The sequence below is a fragment of the Chrysochloris asiatica genome, unplaced genomic scaffold (genome assembly GCF_000296735.1).
Source record: "Chrysochloris asiatica unplaced genomic scaffold, ChrAsi1.0 scaffold00127, whole genome shotgun sequence".
Taxonomy (NCBI): domain Eukaryota; kingdom Metazoa; phylum Chordata; class Mammalia; order Afrosoricida; family Chrysochloridae; genus Chrysochloris; species Chrysochloris asiatica.
Window position 1 is genome coordinate 3681398 of NW_006408645.1, and position 22040 is coordinate 3703437.

Sequence of the window (22040 nt, forward strand, 5' to 3'; positions counted from 1 at the left end):
CTGCTATCTTCCCCCAAAGGACTCAGGGCTTATAACCATCATCAAAGGGAAGCCAGGAGACTCTTCAAAACTCTCAGGGCATCTCCAAGTTCCTGAAGTCCAATCAAGAGCTTCAATAAGAGAGAGGACATTGGCAGGTTTTGGAGAAAGTGGAACCGGACAGGACAGAAGTACCACTTGCTGAGGTGATACCATGCCAGAAGTTGGGAAACTGAAGTTCACCCAGCTCATGTGACTTGCCCAAGGACATTCACATGATGAAAGAAAGAAAGAACATGGACCTGCACTTGGCAACTCTTAAGTCTGTCTCCTTCCTTCTAGAGAAAATGAGGACAGCAGAGTATCAGATGGCAGTCAAAAGGAACCAACCTGTCTGGATTCCAGCCTTTGCTCCCTCTCCCATTTCCAAGACTCTACATTTCCATTAGTCTAGATAAATGGACTGAAAAAATTTTCATCCAAAATAGTTTTTAAAATGTGAGTACTCACCACAGCATATTTATATAATTATAAATTATATACATGTATTACTATACTAAGGATTCCTAGAAGTATAATGGGTTATGAGTTGGGTTGCTAACTGCCAGATCGGAAGTTCGAATCCACCAGCCACTCTAAGGGAGAAAGATGAGGCTTCTGTAAGGATTTACAGCCCCGGAAACCCTATACAGGGTCGCTATGAGTTGGAATCAACTCGCTGGCATACAATCACCACCACCATCACTATATACTAAACTGAGCATACTGTGAACATTACAAAACACACAGAACATTGAAATGACACAAGATGACTCATCTATGGAGATAAAGTCAAGCTGGTAGTTGGTGAAGTAGCAAGTGAAAGGGGTGCTGGAAATGTTCTGTTTCTTGACCTGCATTTTCAGTGAAGGTTCACAAAGCAGTTTAGGTTCCCATTCAACAGTTTTTGCATAAGATGTTCAGCCACACTAATTACATTCATCACAATGTGTGAACAGTCCCATGATTCCTGTTCTGGTTGTCCCATTTCCATTCATCTAGCTTCCCTGCTCCCCGCTTATAACATTCTCATCTTGGTTTTAAAGTAACTGTTGACTCTTTGAAGAAAGAGGTCTGTCAATTCTTAAAGTCAACGCTCTGAGAATTTCTTAAATTTTGTCATGTGTGTTCAGGAATGACTTAGATTTCAAAGATTTACTCTGGAATCTATGGTCTAAAACATCTTTTGATTATTCTAAGGTTGCCAAATTGCCTTATTTGCACTAATTCTAAAATGTTTAAAAATACAGACAGTCCCTGGTTTACAAATGAGGTCCACTCCTAACTGTATCTTTAAGCAGATTTGTAGGTAAGTCAGAACACATGTATACGCTTTTTATTTAACCTTAATTTAGTGCAAGCAAAGGCTCAGAACCTGCTCAGTGATGAAAGCGCTGCCACGTGCAGCAAGCGAAAGTGAAAGTGATGAAGACGTTCACGGCTGGAGAGGGATGGCTCAAGGGTTTCAAAATAACAGCAACTACAGGGTTGTATTCTTTCGCCATACTTATTCAACCTGTATGCTGAGCAAATAATACGAGAAGCTGTGTTCTACAAAGAAAAACGTGGCATCAGGATTGGAGGAAGACTCATTAACAACCTGCAATATGCAGATGATACAACCTTGATCGCTGAAAGTGAAGAGGACTTGAAACATTTACTTATGAAGATCAAAGAGCACAGCCTTCGATATGGACTACATCTCAATGTCAAGAAAACAAAAATCCTCACCACTGGACCAATAAATAACATTCTTATCAATGGAGAAAAGATTGAAGTTGTCAAGGACTTCATTCTTCTTGGATCAACTATCAATACTCGCGGAAGCAGCAGTCAAGAGATCAGACGACGTATTGCACTGGGCAAATGTGCTGCACAGGAACTTTTTAAAGTATTGAAGAACAGAGATGTCAGCTTGAGGACAGCGCCTGACCCAGGCCATTGTGTTTTCAATAGCCTCATATGGATGTGAAAGCTGGACAGTGAATAAGAAAGATCGTAAAAGAATTGATGCCTTTGAGTTGTGGTGTTGGAGGAGAATACTGAAAGTGCCATGGACTGCCAAAAGAACCAATAGATCTGTTTTGGAAGAAGCGCAGCCAGAGTGCTCCTTGGAGGCCAGGATGGCTAAGCTTCGTCTCTCATACTTTGGACATATTGTCCGGAGGAAACAATCATTGGAGAAGGATGTCATGCTGGGTAAGGTGGAGGGTCAGAGAAAAAGAGGAAGACCTCTAACGAGATGGATTGGCCAAGTGGCATCATTGATGGACTCAAGTGTGGCACGGTAGTGAGGTTGGCCCAGGATCGGACATTGTTTCATTCTGCTGTGCACGGGGTCACTATGAGTCGATTCCGACTCGATGGCACCTGACAACATTCACAACTGAGGAGCTCTGGTAGCATAGTGGTTACGAATCGGGCTGCGGACTGCAAGGTCAGCAGTTTGAAACTACCAGCTGTTGTGTAGGAGAAAGATGAGGTGTTCTGCTCCTGTAAAGATTTGCAGCCTCGGAAACCCTGTGTAGGATCACTATGAGTCGGAACCGACTCCACAGTACTTAACAACAACAACATACACAACTGAAAAGGAGTTGTGTGTAAGGTGAAGGTACTGATGTTTATAAGGAGGTGGGGAGGACGGCCTATACCATTAAATTAAAATGTTTTTCATTCATGTTATTCTAAATCTCTCTTACTTCCGCACCCTATTCAGAATTTAAAAATTCAAAATTCTGGTTGGTTCTTGGTGAGTAAAAATCAAAGACATGTGAGACACCTGTAGAAAGACAGTTTAGCCTCCGGGTCATAACTTGTTCTGCAGGAAGGGATGCCATGGGTCGCCCTCCTGCCTTGACCACACCACACAGCTCTCCTTCTGAAGCTGCTCTCATTCTATCCCTCCCTCTCCTAGCAGAGCAAAGATTTGTAAGGAGGCCAAAGGCTTATCAGAATGCAGGCTTTGACAAACACCAGGATTCCCTACATGGACGGTGTTGGTGCTCCATTCACATTCTTTTACAAAATTGGCGAAACAGCCCTGAGCTGAATGGGAGCCACTGTGCCTCAGAGGTTTTGGTTACAACACCCCTACCCCTACCCAGCATTCTGCAGCCAGTGATTAATATGGGCACAAAAGGCCACTTCCATGGACTCAAGATTGAATCAAATTTGTGGTACAGTGAATCTTCCAGAGCACCTTTGTGTGGGCTCAAGCTCAGCCTGGCACCAGTTGAGACCCACCAGCCATTCTTCAGGAGAAAGATTAGGCCATCTGTTCCTGTAGAGATTTACTGTCTAGGGTCACTATGACTCCGAATCAACTCGGTGGTACTGACTTAGTTGTTGTTGTTGTTGTTACACGCTATTAAGTTGTGTCTACGTCTACCCAGAAGAGGAAACGTTCCTGACAGCAATTATTCAAATGTGCAAGGCTCTGCTCATCAAAGTAGCACTTCACCTCAAAGCAATGGCAGTTACCTTTCTAGTCTCCTACCTCAGACCATGCTCAAAGCATAGCCCTAAAAAAATGGGGTTAGTAGACAGTTATGTACTCCTGTGGTAGCAAGGCAGACAGGCATCTTATAGTCACAGAAAGCCACAGCAAAGTTTTGAAAAATGAATCCCAGGAATTTACTACAAAGCTAAGGTGTTCTAGGCTCTAGGCAACATGTCAGTTGTTAGTAATTTGGTGGGAACCTGCTTATTACCTCTCCCAGGCATGTAGTACTCACTAGGTGGTATATGGGTCAGATCCCAGAAACTAAGCTTCTCCTTTGCTGTCTTTTTTTCCAAGTTCCCATCCTGCTGACACTGATTTCAACTTAAAGAATTTAACTTTAGCATAATGTCAGGGCTTGTGATTAGCAGACTCTCAAGCTGATGAGAAATGGGAACTAGTGAACAAACTGTCTATCTGCTGTCCCTCATGGACAGGGTGTAGACATCCAATTCAAATACAATGCAAATCTACAGAATGAAGATTTTTTGCTGCAAAAGATGCAAACTTTCTTGAAATCTATGAAATTGATGTTTCTACTGCCTAAAGTACTGCAAAGCCACTGAAAACCTGGAACTGATTGAAGTCAAAATTATCCTGGCTGACAATACTTTAAGATGATTTACAAGATAAGAATTTATAAAAAAAAAAAAAAAAAAAAAAAGATCAAGAGAAGTTACTGGAAAAAAGATGCCGTGGAAAAATGACCCTTTTGTGATTGTGCAGATAAAAAATATGGGGGGGGGGAGCTTCCAAAAAATCTGTGGAAAAGTTGCATTGTCTTTTATTTGCATTTTCCTACAAACTTTTTGACACCCCCAGCATAGTGGCTACAAGTCGAGCTGCTAACCTCAACATCAGCAGTGCAAAATTATTAGCGGTTCCGTGGGAGAAAGATGAGGCTTTCTGCTCCCGTAAAGATTTACAGTCTTGGAAATCCTATACAGGGCCGCTATGAGTCGGAATCGACGTTATGGCATACCATCACCACTACCACTATAAAGTAAAGGATGTTACCTTATGATGTTGTTGTTGTTAGGTGCCACTGAGTTGGTACCGACCCATAGCGACCCTATGCACAACAGAACAAAACACTGCCTAATCCTAGGCCAACCTCACTACTGTTGCCACGCTTGAGTCCTTCGATGCTGCCACTTGGCCAATCCATCTCTTTGAGGGTCTTCCTCTTTTTCTCTGACCCTCCACCTTACCAAACATGATATCCTTCTGGTCCCTCCTGACATTATGTCCAAAGTATGAGAGACGAAGTTTGGCCTCTAAGATGTACCTTATGATATAGTAAGATAATTCACATCCAGCATTTGATTCTTTTTCAGCTTCATTTTTAAATTTTGTTGTTAAGTGCCTCGAGTTGGTTCCAATTAATAGCGACCCTATATGGGGTTTCTGATCATTTAAATCTTTGTGGAAGAAGAAAACCTTATTTTTCCCACAAAGTAGATGCTGGGCTCAAACCACCAACCTTGTGGTTTGCAGGCCACCAAGCTACCATTTTTCAAGGATGTTGTTGTTATTAAGTGCCATTGAGTTGTTTCAGTCTCATAGTGAATCCCGTATAGAGTTTCTGAGGAGGAGCTGGTGAGTTTGAATCGATGACCATGCAGCTCAAACTGACCCTGTGGTCCAGTGCTTATCCTACAGTGCCTAATAAAAACTTTAAAAACCATCTTTACTATGAAATTGTGGACCACATTTTCAGAGGACTCACATATTTGGCCTGTTTCCCAGTCCCACTTTTCCTTTGCTAACCAAACTCACTGCCGATAAGTCAATTCCGACGTCACAGCAATCCGAAAGGACAGAGTAAAATTGCCCCAGAGGGTTTCCAAGGCTGTAAATCTTATGGAAGCAGACTGTCACAGCTTCCTCCTGAGGAGCAGCTACCAAGTTCGAAATGCCGACCTTCCAGTTAGCAGCTTAACCACTGTGCCACCAGGGTTCCTCCCTTGGCTAACAGGGACCTCCAATACCGTAAGATGTAGCAGGCTTCTCCCTGGAGTTTATGGGTCACTTAGCCTGAATTCAAAGACTGTTCTAACAGTACACATTACTCTCAGGGTCAGGAATATATCACTTAACATTTGTTAAAAACACAATGATGAAACGCATTATCTGCTCCACACCCATTGGTTTCTGTCTTCTCAGGGCTGGCACCAAGACTGTACTTAACAGCTACTGAGTTTGCATTTATTAAGTACAAGGCCTTAGCCTGTGGGGAATTCAGATGAAGGGACTTTGAGAAGACACTCATTTGCTAGTCTGTCTGGCATGAGAGATGCTTGCGTTGGCAAGTCCCTCTCTTTTCCAGACATACCATGCTGCCCTAGCTCGGAAGCCTGTCAGTGAAGCCAAGCCCCAGCCTTGTTTGCAATGTGTAGTAGTTGGTAGGAAGAATCAGATAATGAAGTTAGCAAGCCACTTTGGCCTCGAGACCCTTCCTCCCAATCCCCAATCATCCAGCATTTGATTTGTAAAAATTATTATCTGTGGTAAACAAACAAAAACATATTCACATATAAACAATTATCACATCAATATTTTTTATGTGTAAATTTCAGTGACATTAACTATGTTCATCATGGTGTCCAACCATCACTGTTTCCAAATTTTTCATCACTCTTAATAGAAAATTAAGGAGCTCCGGTAGCATAGTGGTTACGAATTGGGCCGCTAATCTCAGGGTCAGCAGTTCAAAACTACCAGCTGTTTTGCGGGAGAAAGATGAGGCTGATTTACAGCCTCAGAAACCCTGTAAAGGGTCCCTATGAGTTGGAATCAACTCAACAGCTCCTAACAACAAGACGAGAAAATTAGTTCTCCCTTAAGCAATGACTCCCATAAGTCCTTTCCTGCCTGTGACTGGTAACTGCTTATGAACTTTGATCTCTAACATTTGCCTATTCCAGATAGTTCATGTTAAGTGAGATTATATAACACTGAACTAAACCAGCTGTTGTCAAGTTGTGTCCGAGCCGAACAGCACCCTAAAAGGTTTTCAGTAGTTGAGTTTTGGTGGTAGACCACAAAGTCTTTCTCAAGGCTCCTCTGGATGGACTTGAACCTACATACTTGCAGTTAGCAGCTGAGCATGTTACTTATTTGCATAATCAGAGACTTTATTCTAGGGTCTCAGAGGTTCATTCTTGTTTGACCCCTTGCTGAGAATTTGCATTTTCATCTCAGATATGCTGAATCAGAATCTATATTTTAACAAGATTCCCCAGGGAATGTTTAGGTATAGTCCTGGGGCTTTCTAACAATCACCTGAGGATCTTGTTAAAATGCAGATTCTGAGTCAGTATACCTGGGATGTTTAAGAGCATTGTCTTCAGAGGGTCAAAATGAAATGAACTGGATTGAAGTTCTGCTCCACAGAATATTTACAGAATTTGATTTCATTCTGAAGTAGAGCCTTAAGGAGTCCTGGTGGCATTGTGGGTTAAGCACTGGGCTGTTCGCTGGACGATGAATTTGTCTGTTCCTGTAAAGGTTTACAGCCTTGGAAGCCCTCAGGATTAGTTCTCCTGTGTCCTCGAGGATGGCTGTGAGTCTGAACGAGACTGAGTGGTGCACCAGTTAAGTGCTTTCTTTGACCATCAACACAGCTCTGTTGGGGAGCAGGAAATCTGTCAAATCTAGGGCTTCAAAATGGGTCATTCCAGTTCAACCCTCTGCTGAGAGTTTGAATTTTCACCCCAGATATACAGAATCAGAATCTAAAATGCTAACAAGATCCCCAGGTGATTCTCATGTATTCAGCAACAGGTAATGTCTGCAATTCAACTTCCCCTTTTGTAGCTTGCACACACACCTAACTGCCGGAGTGAAGATGACCCTCCGCCCCAGGAGAACTGCACGAGGCTACAGGACACCTGTGGCAGTCCTCAGTGCCTGGCCCTCTGTCTGGCAGTTTGAGGCCCCCTCCCTTCTTCCAAGCATATCAGTTTTGCGCCCAATGAGCTGGTAAGAGCAGTCTCATGCTCAAGTTAACAGATAACTCGGGTAAATTTTGGCAGAGATGGGCAGGAATTTCCAATCACTTAGCCTAATGAGTTCATAGTTCATGCTAAGAAAATACTTTATTGACCACACTTAGTGATGAGTCAACCTGAGCCGCAGCAAAAATACCCATGCTATTCTTAGAAGGGAATCCTTGAGGACAGAACTCATAAATTCCCTACCCACAGAGAAAAAACACGGGCTAGCAGCACACAGTGCCCAAGTTACGGCATGATTCCCTACTTGACTATTAACTCAGCTAAGTAACAGCTATGTGTCTACAGGCAAATCAATTATCCTTCCTACAGGCCTGCTGCTAGATTCTCAGTACTGACCGTATAGGAGACACAAATGGCCCCTACTCAATAATGGTATATAAGGGGCTTCAAAAAGTTTCTGGAAAAATTCCATTCTGTTTTAATTCTAATTTTCCACCAACTTTTTGAAGCCCCCTTATATTAAGTGCCACAAAGTGTTTTCAATCCATTATATAAAAACTGTATACGGTAGCTTCTCTTCTGGTCTCTATTTTATAATTAAGGAAATCGCAACGCAAAGAGACTAAATCAAGTGACCAGGGTTTCACACACAGCTTGGGTGATTTGAGTTGTGGGGAATCTGCCCACAAAGCCTGCTCTGAACTGCTCCTCTCTAAATGTAAACTTTCTTCTCCAAACCCAACCTGTGTGTCTCCCTCTAGAATGCAGTATAGCGCTATCAGAGAAAGGGGACCTTGTAAATCATAGGCCTAAGCTGTCAATATAGGCTCTGACATGTGCCAGATCCGAACAGTTCCTTGCTGATTGCTCAGGGAGAGACTGCATAGGCCTGGAGTCACAACAAACACAAGGCATGGTTCTCTTCAGTGCTGAGGGTGAGTACACAGTGCAAAGCTAAAACAACGTGGTCCTCCCACTGGAACGAAGGGGCAAGCTGACAGCCCCACCAAAAGCGGTCCAAAGGGTCCTGGAGCAGAGACTCATGAGCAGAGGCTCATGTCCTGTGACAAAGAGGCTGTCTTGTTAATTTCCTTGACCACACTTTGGAAGGAGGCTCACAGACTCAATGTAGCTGACCCATCATCAGAGAGCAAGGAATGTTACAGGCTAAGGGGCCTGAGAATTCATCACCTGAGAATTCACTTCCTTTGCTATCCAAAATGTTGTCAACTTGAGGATCAAGTAAAAGACTTTCTGAGGTCTTCATATACGCAAAGTTTCCCCTGGAGTAGACTTTATGTCGTCTGTTCCTTTGTTCATTCATCCCATTAACCGCTTACTGAACACCTACAAAGTGTCACACATAGTATGAGAGAATACAAATGATAGGAAGGGATCCCCAGGTCTTAGGAGGCAGCATCTAGTGGGTAAAGACCACAAGTCAGTTCATCTTAATGCAGTGGGGGAGGGGAGAAAGACCTTAAGTTTCATATGATCCAGACTACCAGGGGCCTAAGCAAACTGCTACAAGAGCATGTAGCAGGGCACCACCCTCTTGACCTGAGGGAGTCAATAAGGAAGGAAGCAGCGTTGGAGCTGGGCCTTGAAGGAATTTGCCTATTTTGGGTGGAGTCCTTCGGAGTTCTGGTGTGGCGCTGTGGGCTAATGCATCAGACTGCAAAGTTGTTCGAACTGCCAGATCAGTGGTTCAAGCTCACCAGCTGCTCCTTGGAAACCCTATACAGGGTAACTATGGGTTGGAATCGACTCAATGGCACTTAAGAACAACAGCTGTGCTGGGTGGGGCATGATGGAACATGGCAGGAGAGGCAGAAATGTTAGTACAGGGCTATACATAATGGCACTAAGAGGGATGTCCAGGGGAATGGCAGTTATAGGTCCAAAGGCGGGTGACCTTCTCTGCCTAAGTGCAGGCCTGTGACTCTTGACGACAGGGGCTCTGAAGCTGCTTTTGAAAGCATACTATGAAAACAGAGACAGCTGTGCAGAACTCCCCCTCACCCCACCGTGCTCGTATCTGCAGGGCAAGAGAAACCTTGCCCTAAAGACCAACGAGGGAAGTCCAATTGCATTCAGAAGTTTGCTTGGTGATTCAAGGAACACATTTACATGTGTTTACTCTTAATTCAAGGAGCTCTGGTAGCATAGAAGGTTACAAGTTGGACTGCTAACTTCAAGATCAGTTACCCTGCGGAATAAGTATGAGGCTTTATGCTCTCGTAAAGATTTACAGCCTTGAGTCCTGGTGTAGCGCTGTGGGCTAATGCACCAGACTGCAAAGCCGTTTGAACTACAAGGTCAGCGGTTCAAGCTCACCAGCTGCTCCTTGGAAACCCTATACAGGATCTCCATGGGTCAGAACCGATTTGACGGCACTTCACAACAACAACACCCTATACAGTGGAGTCCTGGTGTGGCGCTGTGGGCCAATGCATCAGACTGCAAAGTCATTTGAACTGCAAGGTTGGTGGTTCAAGCTCACCAGCTGCTCCTTGGAAACCCTATACAGGGTTGCTATGGGTTGGAACCGACTCGAAAGCACTTAAGAACAACAACAACAACAACAACAACACACCCTATACTGGGTCACTATGAGTCAGAACCAACTCCAGGCACATCACCACCACCACCACTCAATCAGGAGCTATTTACTGACTGCTTCCCCATGCCAAGTCCTGTTCCAGGTAGGGCCCACAATGCTGGACAGGGCTCTGCCTTCAGAGTACATATAATATCTGGAGGATGTGGAAAATAAGTGAATGAATGAATGAATAAAGGTCAAAAAGGAAAGGCAATGATAAACTGAAGATAGTCAAATTTTAAAACATTAGTGTTTTTAAAAAGTGCCATTAAAAAGTGAAGGAAATCAAGCCTGATAAGAAAGTTTACTTAGAATGTATAAATAATCCTTACACTTCAATAACAAAAAACCCAGCTGAAAAATGGGCAAAGGCTCTAAACAGACATTTCTCCAAAAAAGATATGCATATATAAATGGCCAATAAGACACATGAAAAGATGACCAGCATTACTAGCAATGAGGGAATTGCAGTGCGATACTACTGCACACTGGCGGTTGTGTTGTTAGTATAGGAAGTAGATGTTTGAGTATGTGAAGACCCCAGGAAGTCTTCAGATGGCTCTGACTCAGAGTGACCTTACAGCAGAATGGAACACTGTCCAGTCCTGCAACATCCTCACAATCACTGCTGTGTCTGAACCCACTGCTGCAGATACAGTGCCAAGCCCTCTCATTGAGGCGTCTCCCTCTTTTTCACTGGCCCTCTACCAAATGTGATACTCTTCTCCAGCAATTGTCCCTTCTGATAACAAGTCCAAAGGAAGTGAAACAAAATCCCACCAGCCTCTCTTCTAAGGAGCTTTCTGGCTATACTTCCTTCAAGACTGACTGGCTCCTTTTTCTGGCGGTCCACAGAATATTCAGTATTCTTTGCAATTCAAATGTGTCAGTGCTTCTGTCTTCCTCTTTCATTGTCCAGCTTTCACAGACATATGAGATGTTCCAAAAGACCATGGCATGCATCAAGCACACCTTAGTCCTTGAAGTGACAGCTTTGCATGTTAGCACTATACACAGATCCTTTGCAGCAGATTTGCTCAATGTAATATGTAGTGAAATAGCTTCCCTGTGCAAAGTCGTGTTCTTATCTGCAGGGCCAGAGAAATCTTTCCTTAAGGACCTTCTGTCCTGGCTGTCCGTAGTCTGTCCTACATGCTGCCTGTTGTTGTTCTTACGTGTCTTCGCGTCAGTTTCAACTCAAACCCCAGATAGGGTTTCCAAGAAGCAACTGGTGGGTTTGAATCACTAACTTTGTGGTTAGCAGTGCAGTGCTTATCTAATAATGCCACACCAAGACTCTAGCAAGCTGCCTAGAAGAATTAAAACATTACTTTATGCATTTTTGTTCCAAAAGTCTTCAAAGGCTATTAACCAAAAATAAATGTAAAAACACAACCCCAGAGAACTGAACACCTTTTACTGGTTCCTAATCTGGGGTGTGCACTGGAACCATCAAACCATCAAACCACATGGAGCTGTACACAGCACTTGAGGCCTGGCTGAGGGGGATGGGAGGCAGGCTTGGGGTGGGAATCTAGCCCATGCTGCTCTCACCAGGCCCTGCATTCTGGCATGGGACTGTAAACACCCAAAGGGGACACCTTTCTCACTTTGTATAGCAATGCTGGAATGACTAAGGATGACCCTATGGAGAATGTTGTAAAAACAGACCCAGACAGAATCCCTCTGTGGTCCCACTGAATCCAAGAGCATTTGCTGAGTGCTTGCTATGTGCACACAAGTAATTGTGGTTCTTGTTACCTGCCATCAAGCCGGCTACTGACTCACGGCAACTCGACGCATGGCAGTTTGGGGCTGTTGTGACGCCCAGAATTTTCACAGACTGATTTTCAGAAGGAGATGGTAGGCCTTTTTTTCTCGTCTGTCTTAGTCTGAAAGCTGCTCAGTGTCATAGCAACACAGAAGCCTCCACTGACAGATGGATGTACTCACTGACCAGATATTATGGGAGGAGAGAATTCTACAGAACCACCACAGTGTTCAAAACTTAGGCTGCCTTAAGATGTCAGCTTGAGGACTAAGGTGCGCCTGACCCAAGCCATGATATTCTCAATAACCTCATATGCATGCAAAAGCTGGACAGTGAATAAGGAAAACCATAGAAGAATTGATGCTTTTGAGTTATGATGTTGGAGGAGAATATTGAAAGTGCCATGGGCTGCCAAAAGAACAAACAGATCTGTGTGGGAAGAAGTGCAGCCAGAGTGCTCCTTGGAGGCCAGGATGGCCAAACTTTGTCTCTCATACTTTGGACATATTGTCAGGAGGGACCAGTCCCTGAAGAAGGATATTACATTTGGTAAGGTGGAGGGTCAGAGAAAAAGAGGAAAACCCACAACCAGATGGATTGGCCAAGTGGCAGCATCGATGGATTCAAGCACGGGAACAGTAGTGAGGTTGGCCCAGGACCGGGCATTGCTTCATTCTGCTGTGCATAGGGTCACTATGAGTCGGTACCGACTCGATGGCACCTAAGAAAAACAACAACAGTTCTCTAGCAGGTGTGTTAAAGATGTAGACTGCAGGCCCACTCTCTAGACTAGGTTTCTTTTACAGGGTAAATCTGTGTTTTTAATTACCTGAGGCAAATGTTGTGTACCAGCCTTTGAAACACTGGCCCCCAGAACCAATATAGTCACTGCTGTTTGGAGGGTAAAGAATTGAGGCCCAGGGTACAAGGAAGAACACCTCCCCTCCGGTTGTGAATCTGGTGAGAACTCTGAGCCCTCGGATATTATGCTCCTCCCTGTCTCTGAATCTTCAGTGGGAAGTCTCACGTGACATCTGCCCTGCCCACCATGCCCTGGGGCAGTGAATCTGGGAGATGAACTCAAGAAACCAGGGCTGGCCCCAACAGTGGGGCCACCTCCAGCTGCCCCAGAGGAAGTCCCTTCAATCTTTCAACAACAAATGTTTCTTATTTGGCCTTAAATGGCAAACAGCTTTTGGAGAATTCTCATGTATGTGCCGCGTATGTTTTTTGTTATGTCTTGCATTCCTTTGTTCATGCCCTCATTCAATAATTATTTATTGAGTGAGTCCCAGTGTCCTTCATTGGGCAGTATGCCTTTATGACACAGTGCCTGCTGCCTCCAAGGGGGAGTTCACAGTTTGGGAGAAGGATCAACCAGTTAGGGTGGTGGGGGTGGCGGAAGACAAGTTTCAATCTGTGGGATGAGTGCTTGAGGGGTGAGGTGTGCTAAAGGGCTGAAATTGATCTTTCTTGACAAAAGAAATATTGCTGGTGGTGGTTGTGTGCTATGAAGTCGGTTCTGACTCACAGTGACCCTGTACAGGGTTTCCGAGGCTGTAAATCTTTACGGGAGCAGAGAGCCTCATCTTTCTCCCACAGGACAGCTGGTAGTTTTGAACTGCAGACCTTGAGGTTAGCAAGCACAACTTGTAACCACTACGCTACCAGAGCTCCTTAAAGAAGTATTAGCTACTTCTATTTCTACTCCCCCAAATCTGATTTCCCAAATCATTATTACTCATAACTTCAATTTTAACTAAGCAAAAACTAAACAAGTTCTTTAAATGATGGAATCCAAGATGGGACAGATCAGTCTACCAAAGAGTCACACCAGGGCTGACTTTAATGGGAAAATCAGCTCACCATCTGAACACATACTTCAAAAGTGGTTACAAACGACAATACCAAACAATGTTGTTTCTTAAAATGCCAAGATATAGCTGAGGGTCACTTATTTGGAACTTTATTGAGGAGACCAAAAGACTGAGAGGCCCCTGTGGCAAGTCATGTGGGACTTGTACTATGGTATGCATTTATTCAACAGACATGACTGACATCACCCCGTAAGACTTTGTTGTTGTTAAGTGACGTAAAGTTGGTTCTGACTCATAATGCAACTGTATAGGGTTTCCAAGGAGCAACTGGTGGGTTTGAAATGACAACCTTCTAATTTGAAGTTTAGTGCTGATTCTACAGCACCACACTAGGAGTCCTAAGCCAGTCAAGGAGCTGTTAAATACCAGACATAAAACAACTGTCTTGGAAGTTGACCTTACTGAGAAACATATACCCGTTGAAGCCTCAAGCTTTAGGAAATACTCATGGGAAGGACAGTGACTGGCATACAGGCTATCTCTAAGGATGACCAGATTGTGCACACATCCAGGAAATGCCTGGCAGTCTGATGCCAGTAACTTTGATGGTCAGCACACTAGACCAGGAGCTCTGGTAGCATAGTGGTTATGAATCGGGCTGCAAACTTTAAGGTCAGCGGTTCGAAACTACCAGCCACTCCATGGGAGAAAGATGAGGCTTTCTACTCCCGTAAAGATTTACACCCTCGGAAACTCTGTACAGGGTCACTATGGGTGGGAACTGACTCAACGGCACTAAACAACAACAAACACAAGACCAGTTACAAGATCAATGTTACAAGAGCTGAACAAGAAGCATTGCATTAAGAAGGACCCACTAATATAATGAAATATTAACACATACATCTCTTTAGTATTATCAAGAACAATATAGAGGCAGATGGACTTTATTCTCTAAATTACAATTGATTTTCTCCTAGGGCTCAGTTTTCACATTTTCAGTTAATTGGCCAGTTGTTTAAAATGCCTAACACACACACATACATGTAGTTGAGGGCTATTTCTTTCTAATGTTCTTATTATGAATTAGATGAAGATTCAGAGAACAGATCAGTATTCCATTCAACAGTTCAAACACGTTTTGTTTCATTTCATTGATTGCAATTCCCACACTGTAACATCACTTCTGTCACTTCCTCCTTGTGTTTCTGGTTTTCCTCTCCTCCTTTCTTAAACCTTCTAAACTTGGTCCTTGGGTAAATGTTGCCCTTCTGATGTCAAATGGTTGATTATTCTAAGGTGTGTGTACCTCCCTAGTGTTACTGTTCCTCTTATAGACCTATTGTTTGGCTGAAAATTGAGCCGTGTTCCAGGCCTGAAAGGTGACTAACAAGGGCTGTACTCTCAGGGGTTCCACCAGGAAGACCAGTGAGTCTGGTTTCAATTCATAAGTTTGAGTTTTCTTCCACATTTTTCTCAGTCAGGGCTATTTCTGGTTGTTTCAATAGCTAGGTTTCAACTTCAACTTTGCAGGATTAATACTAAATTAAAATTTTTTTCTCAGCTCTTTGAGTTGAGCCTATATAAAAGGATGAGTTGCATTGTCATCCGATTGCCTAAGACACCATATGTTTCTTTCAAACTTGATGGAATATGTATATACTAAATCTCTGTGCTAGAAACAGGCTGTGGGGAGGAGATTAATGGACTGGCTTATTTATTACTTCCCATGCTCTGACCCTACAAAAGTCACTGATCAATGTTTTGTGTGTTCCAGTCCACATTTTCTGTGTTTCTCCCCCACAGGACAGTTTAGCTCATTCTTTATTCTCCTTCTGAACATGTTTTCACTTGTCTTACTTTCCACACTGGTTTTTAGTTCTGTTGCAGCTGGCTAGATTAACCACACATCGTCTCTTTCATGCAGGGGGGAGGATGGGATACAAATGCTGTTAAGCATTCCATCAATATTCCCTTGGAGCCCTTTACTGTTGTCATTCACACTGACTTCCCAAGTGTTTTTTTGTTGGACAATGTCCCAGGCTGCTGGGACCCTCCTTGCCTATAAACATGGCAAGACTGAAATCCACATTCCATTAGGGGAACTCTTAACTAAACTCCCTTATCTCTGAACAGGGCCCTCTAAGGTGTAGTCTGTACTTGAGTTGAGTCAAAGTTACCCACCACTTTTCTCAGCCCACTTAGGACTGCCTGACATCACACTAATGCTTGCTCTGCTTCCCTTCTAGTCCTATTTCCCCATTTCCCTTGTGGTTGTGTTCCTGGGAAGAAAAAACAAAACAACGACAACAACAACAAAAAAACAGTTGCCATTGAGTTGATCACAATTTATCGTGATCCAATGTGTGTCAGAGTAGAACTGTGCTGATTTTTAGGAATTAAATGATCAGGCCTGTTTTCTGACGTGCCTCTGGGTGAACTTGAACCAACAAACTTTCAGTCAGCAGCTGGGAGCACTTATTGCTCCACTCAGCAATTCCTTCCTGGGAACATCCCCTAGTGAATCTTTTAAGTGAAGTCTTGTCTCAGGATTGCCTTTTAGGAACTCATGGTGAAAAAACGTCAGTATAGAAACATCCAGCTTCCTTCCTCTCTTTGGGCCTCAGGTATAGGCACGCCAACCTGGCGTCAGCACAAGCCTTTAAGGCTCTGAGCAAATGACCTCCCAGGTCTTGTAAACCTCTCATCCTCTCTTAATGCGTGATGCAGGGCAGATCTGCTTCACTTGGGACTGCCAGTTCTTAGCAAATCAGGATCTTTAAAAACAAAGACTCCCACCCACCAAACATTAAGGATGCCAGCTAAGAAGGCCTTGCAGACTTGAATGGCTCATCTATTGATTTTAATCCATTTAAGTGCCTCTTAAACATGGACTCATTTAATTATCGTTCCTAAGCGTTTTCTCTTTGTCTATTTTGAGAAGGTCGCCACCTACACTGTCCACACCAGGCTTTAGGGAATGAGGGCAGGGGCCCTAAGAGCAGGTTAATCAGAGCTTCAGAGGGGAAGGAATGGGACCCTGGAAACTTCTCAACTTGTAATAGCACCACGGTGTTTTTCCAAACAGATTTGGCTTAAAATCTTAGCTCTGCCACTTATCAGGTGGTGCTTTAAGAACCCTTCTGCAGAAAGTAAATCCTACCCTGTAACTGGAGTCCTGGTAAATGTGCTGGACTGCAAAGTCAGTCTGAGGGTTGATGGTTCAAGCTCATCAGAGGCTCCTCAGAAACCCTGTACAGGGTCATTATGGGTCAGAACTGAATCGATGGCACTTAACAACAACCGCCACCATGCTATAAAAGAGCCGTGGTGGTGTAGTGGGTTACACGTAGAGATGCTAACTGCAAAGTTAGTCATGTGAATCTACCAGTCACTCGGCAGGAGAAAGATGAGGCTTTCTACAGAGCTGCTATGAGTCGGAACCGACCCGATGGCACAGAGCCACAGAAACTATACTATAAACACTAGGGGACTTCATAAAGTTTGTGAAAACATTCAATTATATTTCAATTCATTTCTCCATGAACGTTTTCAAGTCCCCTCCTATTTAATGTTACTATGGTGACTGGGGTCATGATTGTTGATGCTCTTACGCTCTGTTGAGGGATTTTCAAGTTTGTTGTTGTTGATGTTGTTATTCTGCCACCCACAACTGTTGGGAGATCCTTAGGCTGTTCAAAACCATCCCTAGAATAGGACCCTCCACCTTGTCATATTCTGGGAAAACTAAGAAAGCAGAGCTAACACGTACTAGACGCTGACCATAAGGCAGGCACTGTTCTAAGCACTAGATTTAAATGAATGAGCTACGCTTCTCAACAACCCTACAAGATGAGTATCACAATTATCCCATTTTAAAGATGAGGCTAAAAAGGCCCAGGAAAGGTGTGGGAACTTGCTGAAGATCACAGAGCACTATGTGGTAGAGCCTAGTAGTCTAACCTTGGAAGCTGGGAGTCTAACTTCGGAGCCTATACTGCCTCACAGATGCCAGAATGCAAAGGGATCATGCATAGTGTCTGGTGCAGAGGTCTCTTTTCCTTCGCTCTGTGATAACCTTCCTGTAGCACAGCGATTCTCAAATCTCATCTTGTAGTAGAGTCATCTGGAATAAGCAGAAAGACAGACTTCTGGGACTCACCTCTACTTTCCAATTCAATAGGCCTGGGGTTGTTGTTGATGTTAAGTGCCGTCAAGTTTGATTCCAAACCATAGCGACTCTGTATTGGGTTTCCAAGGAGTGGCTGGTGAGCTTGAACTACTGACCTTGCAGTTCAAATAGGCATTGCAGTCCAGAGATTAACCCACAGCACCACACCAGGACTCCGAGGGTTAGGGTCTGTGAATTTGTGTTTCTAATCAGTTCCCACATGATGTGAATACTCTTAAGGAGCAGGAACTGAAATTCTCCAGAAACACTAGTAGTTTCCTTCTCTCTCTAAAGGGAGGTAGCTTTCTGGTGGGAACCAGAATGGGGGACCGTCTTATGGGAGATGGTCAGAGTTGGGTTTCTGAGCCAGCAGTCACTGAGTAATCCTACCTGGAGCAGAGGATGCTGAGGAGTACGTAGGACTCCCTGCTGCAGACATACGAGAACTCTTCACAGGGCACCAGCTGCCACTGTGACACCGACATGTCACCTAGAAAACGAACCTTTGTAATGGCGCAGTGGTGAGGAAATGTGAATGAGAAATGCAAAGTGAGGAGGAGAGGTGGACTTCTTCCTGCATGTACCATCCTGTTTAATTCTGACGCTGTGAGCTAAGCTTCAACAACCCCACCTAACCGATGAGGAAAAAATTCCTCACAATGAGAAGTTGGGAAACATGACAAGATGCACACAGCTACTACAGGGAATTCTGGTATGGATAAGCACTGGACTACTAACCGCAAGGTTAGCAGTTCATATCCATTGGAAACCCTCTCCAGGCTCACTCTGAGTCAGAACCGACTTGATAGCACTTAACAACAACTACTAAAGGGCTGAAGCAGAATTCAAACCCAGGTCTGTCTGGCTCCAGAGGCCCTACATTTCCTTTACCCCAGGTCTCCCTGTGACTGTTCTAACAGTGGACATCTCTTCTCAAAAGAATAAGTAGCCAATTTCCCCTTGGCACTGTGCAGGCTGCTCACAGAGCCTGTGACCTGACATAGTGCTTTCTGCCAAGGAAGGAAACACATACAGCATTTAAAACCACGAAACAGACTCTGCTCTGTGTGGGGTTTCCCAACCAGAAAAAAAAGATGAAGAGATCGATGGTGTTTCATCTGCCTGGCAAATCCACAGCTCATCCTTAGCCCAGATAGTAACAGTAGTGTGACCACAAAGTGATGGTCCCAGGCCTCTGGAGCTAAGCCAGGACACCCAATGCTGGTTGCTGACATGCTCTACCATGGGTCCCAACCAGCAGCTCCCTTGTGAAAAAAGCTTAGCAGACGTCTTATAAGGAGAAAAGAGAGTTTTCTTTGGCACTAGGTTCGATTTTACTGCCTCGGTCCATGATCTCAGGAATGTACCTCCTACTCCCCTGCTACAACCATCTTGGCTTCACAGCTTCAACTTTCTGCTTGTTTGGGGCAAAACTTGTTTCTTGTCTTCTTAATTTGAGGCCCTCCTACATCCCAATCCACTGTCCTGAATTTGGGGTCTGAAGGCTGTCTCTTAATAAGCGACCTTCAAACTGAGGGTTCTGGAGAAGGGAGCTTCTCTCTTTGTTGTGAGTGCCAATTCTATCCCTTCAGCTGATGATTCTTAGCTGCTGAAATATGACACACGGGGAAAGATTTCTGCATTTAAATCTTACTATTAGTGAGAACTTTTGGTGTCCAAAACTTTATGTGATCCGGGCTTTCGCTTTTCTCACTTTTATTGTCCAGGGGGTCAAGTTCTTAACAGGGTTTCTGAAAAAGTGCTTCCTTAACCAGAAATCCTGTCTGCTGTCAGCAGGCACGTCACCCTACAGCACTATCTCTAGCTAAGGGTGTTTTAACCCAGTCACTTCCAGAGCCCTTGTTCATGTCCTAGAGTTTTAAGAGGATGCTTAAGATCTGAAGCACTTAGGAATAAAGGTTGGAGTACAGAAAGTCGCTTTCTTCATCAACATGAGCCCTGCAGGAGGACTGTTGTGTTGTTGTTATGTGCCGTGGAGTCAGTTCCGACTCATAGTGACCCTGTACAGGGTTTCCGAAGCTGTAAATCTTTATGGGAGCAGAATGCCCCATCTTTCTCCTGCAGAACAGCTGGTAGTTTCAAAACTGTTGACCTTGAGTTCAGTTAGCAGCCCAATTCGTAACCACTACGCTACTAGGAGGATTAAATCTCTCATCTGTTACTGAGATTTTGCTACATTAACTTGTCTGCTCTGAGCCTTCATTTCTCCATTGGTACATGGAGAGTACATGCTACAGGCAACTCAAAACCCACTGCTGTCAAGTCGATTCCAACTTTTGCCACTCACATCCATTCATCCTTCCTGACGACCTCACCCTCAAATTCCTGTTGGGAGTCATCTCCTCCCCACCTTCAGTCCATGTGGTTTGGGAGGCATGCCACCTCACTCCCATATTACCTAAGAGGTGGGGTATGTGACCCAAGCTTAACTCACTTAGACCTATGAGACTCAATGAAATATATATTTTAAAAAAGTGTTTTCTGAAACTTTTATAAAATGAGTGTGTTTATAAGACCTTGCGTATGGATGGCCCAGTAGTGGACATTTAGTCAACTTTGTACCTAGTTTATATGTAACATCCATATTGATGTTGTTGTTAGATGTCACTGAACTGGTTCTAGCTCACAGTGACTCTGTACAGGGTTTCCCAGGCTACAAATCTATATAAAGACTTCCTTTTGATTGGAGTCATAATCAATACTCATAGCAACAGCAGTCAAGAAATCAAATGACGTACTACATTAGGCAAATGTACTGCACACGACCTCTTTGCAGCGTTGAAGAGCAAAGATCAGGTGCACCTGACCCTAGCCATGATATTCTCATTTTCTTCATACGCATTGACAATCAGGCAGACCATAGAAGAAGCGATGCATTTGAATTACGGTGTTGTAGAATATTGAAAGTACCATGGACCATCAGAAGAACAAACAAATCTGTCTTGAAACAAGTATATCCAGAATGCTCTTTAAAGCCAAAATGGTTAGATGTCATCCTTTATACTTTGGACATGTTATTAGGAGCGACTAGTTCCTAGAGAAAGACATCATGTTTGGTAAAGTGGAGGGTCAGCGAAAAAGAGGAAGAGCTCCAATGAGATGGACTGACAAAGTGGCATCAGCAATGAGTTCAAGCATAACAACGGTGAGGCTGGCCCAGGACTGGGCAGTGTTTCATTCTCTTGTGTATAAGGTTGTTATGAATTGAACTAACTCAACAGTACCTAACAATACCAATTCTTTACAGGAGCAGAAAGCTTATCTTTCTTCCATGGAGTGGGTGGTAGATGTGAACCGATGGCCTTGTAATTAACAGTTCAACACTTATCCTACAGAGCCGCCAGCACTCCCTTGAGTAAGTACAGTGGTTTTAAAATATGTTCACAAACACTCAAAATTATAAAAAAGATTGGGCGTACCGGTCAGAGACTAGAGGAACCTGAGACTATGGTTTTCAGCTCTCCTCCAGATCTGGCCCAGTTTGCAAGCAAGCAGTGGGTCGGTATTTAGGGTGGACAAAAATACTAGTGAGGCAAGTCAACCATTCAAGTTCAAATGGGCAACGATGACCTGGGGACAAGGCTCACAGGGATTGGAAGGAGGGTGTAATGATAACAGGAAGCACAGAGACGAAGCAGGGTAATTGTTGTTTCATGAAGGGAATTACAATAATTGAGATGAAACAAAGTGTGTGATTTATTCAATGTACAAACTGATAAACTACTGTATAAACTTTCATTCAATTCACAATAAAAAGTTAAAAAACGAAGTTCACAAATTGACACTCCTTCCTTCAAAAGGTGAGGTCCTAATCCCTTCCCCTTGAACGTGGGCCAGACTTACTGACTCACTTTCAAAGAACAGAATATGGCAAAAGTGATGTTGTGCATCTGAGAGCAGGTTATAAAAAGGATAATTTCTTTAGAGTCTGCTCTCTTGAACGATTCATTCTGGGAAAAATCAGTCACTATGTCATCAATGGAGAAAAGATTGAAGTTGTCAGGGACTTCATTCTTCTTGGATCAACTATCAACACTCACATCAAGAAATCAAACAACATATTGCATTAGGCAAATCTGCTGCACAAGACCTTTTTAAAGTGTTTAAGATCAAAGATGTCAGTTTGAGGACTAAGGTGCGCCTGACCCAAGCCATGGTATTTTCAATAACCTCATATGCATG

The 22040-nt window shown here is 43.7% G+C and overlaps 1 protein-coding gene across 1 annotated transcript in view; it reads right to left on the minus strand.

The window, feature by feature from the left end:
• ITGA9 (integrin, alpha 9) overlaps positions 1-22040 on the minus strand; it is a 497442-nt gene that overhangs the window by 102006 nt on the left and 373396 nt on the right. The gene's annotated exons all lie outside the window — the stretch shown is intronic.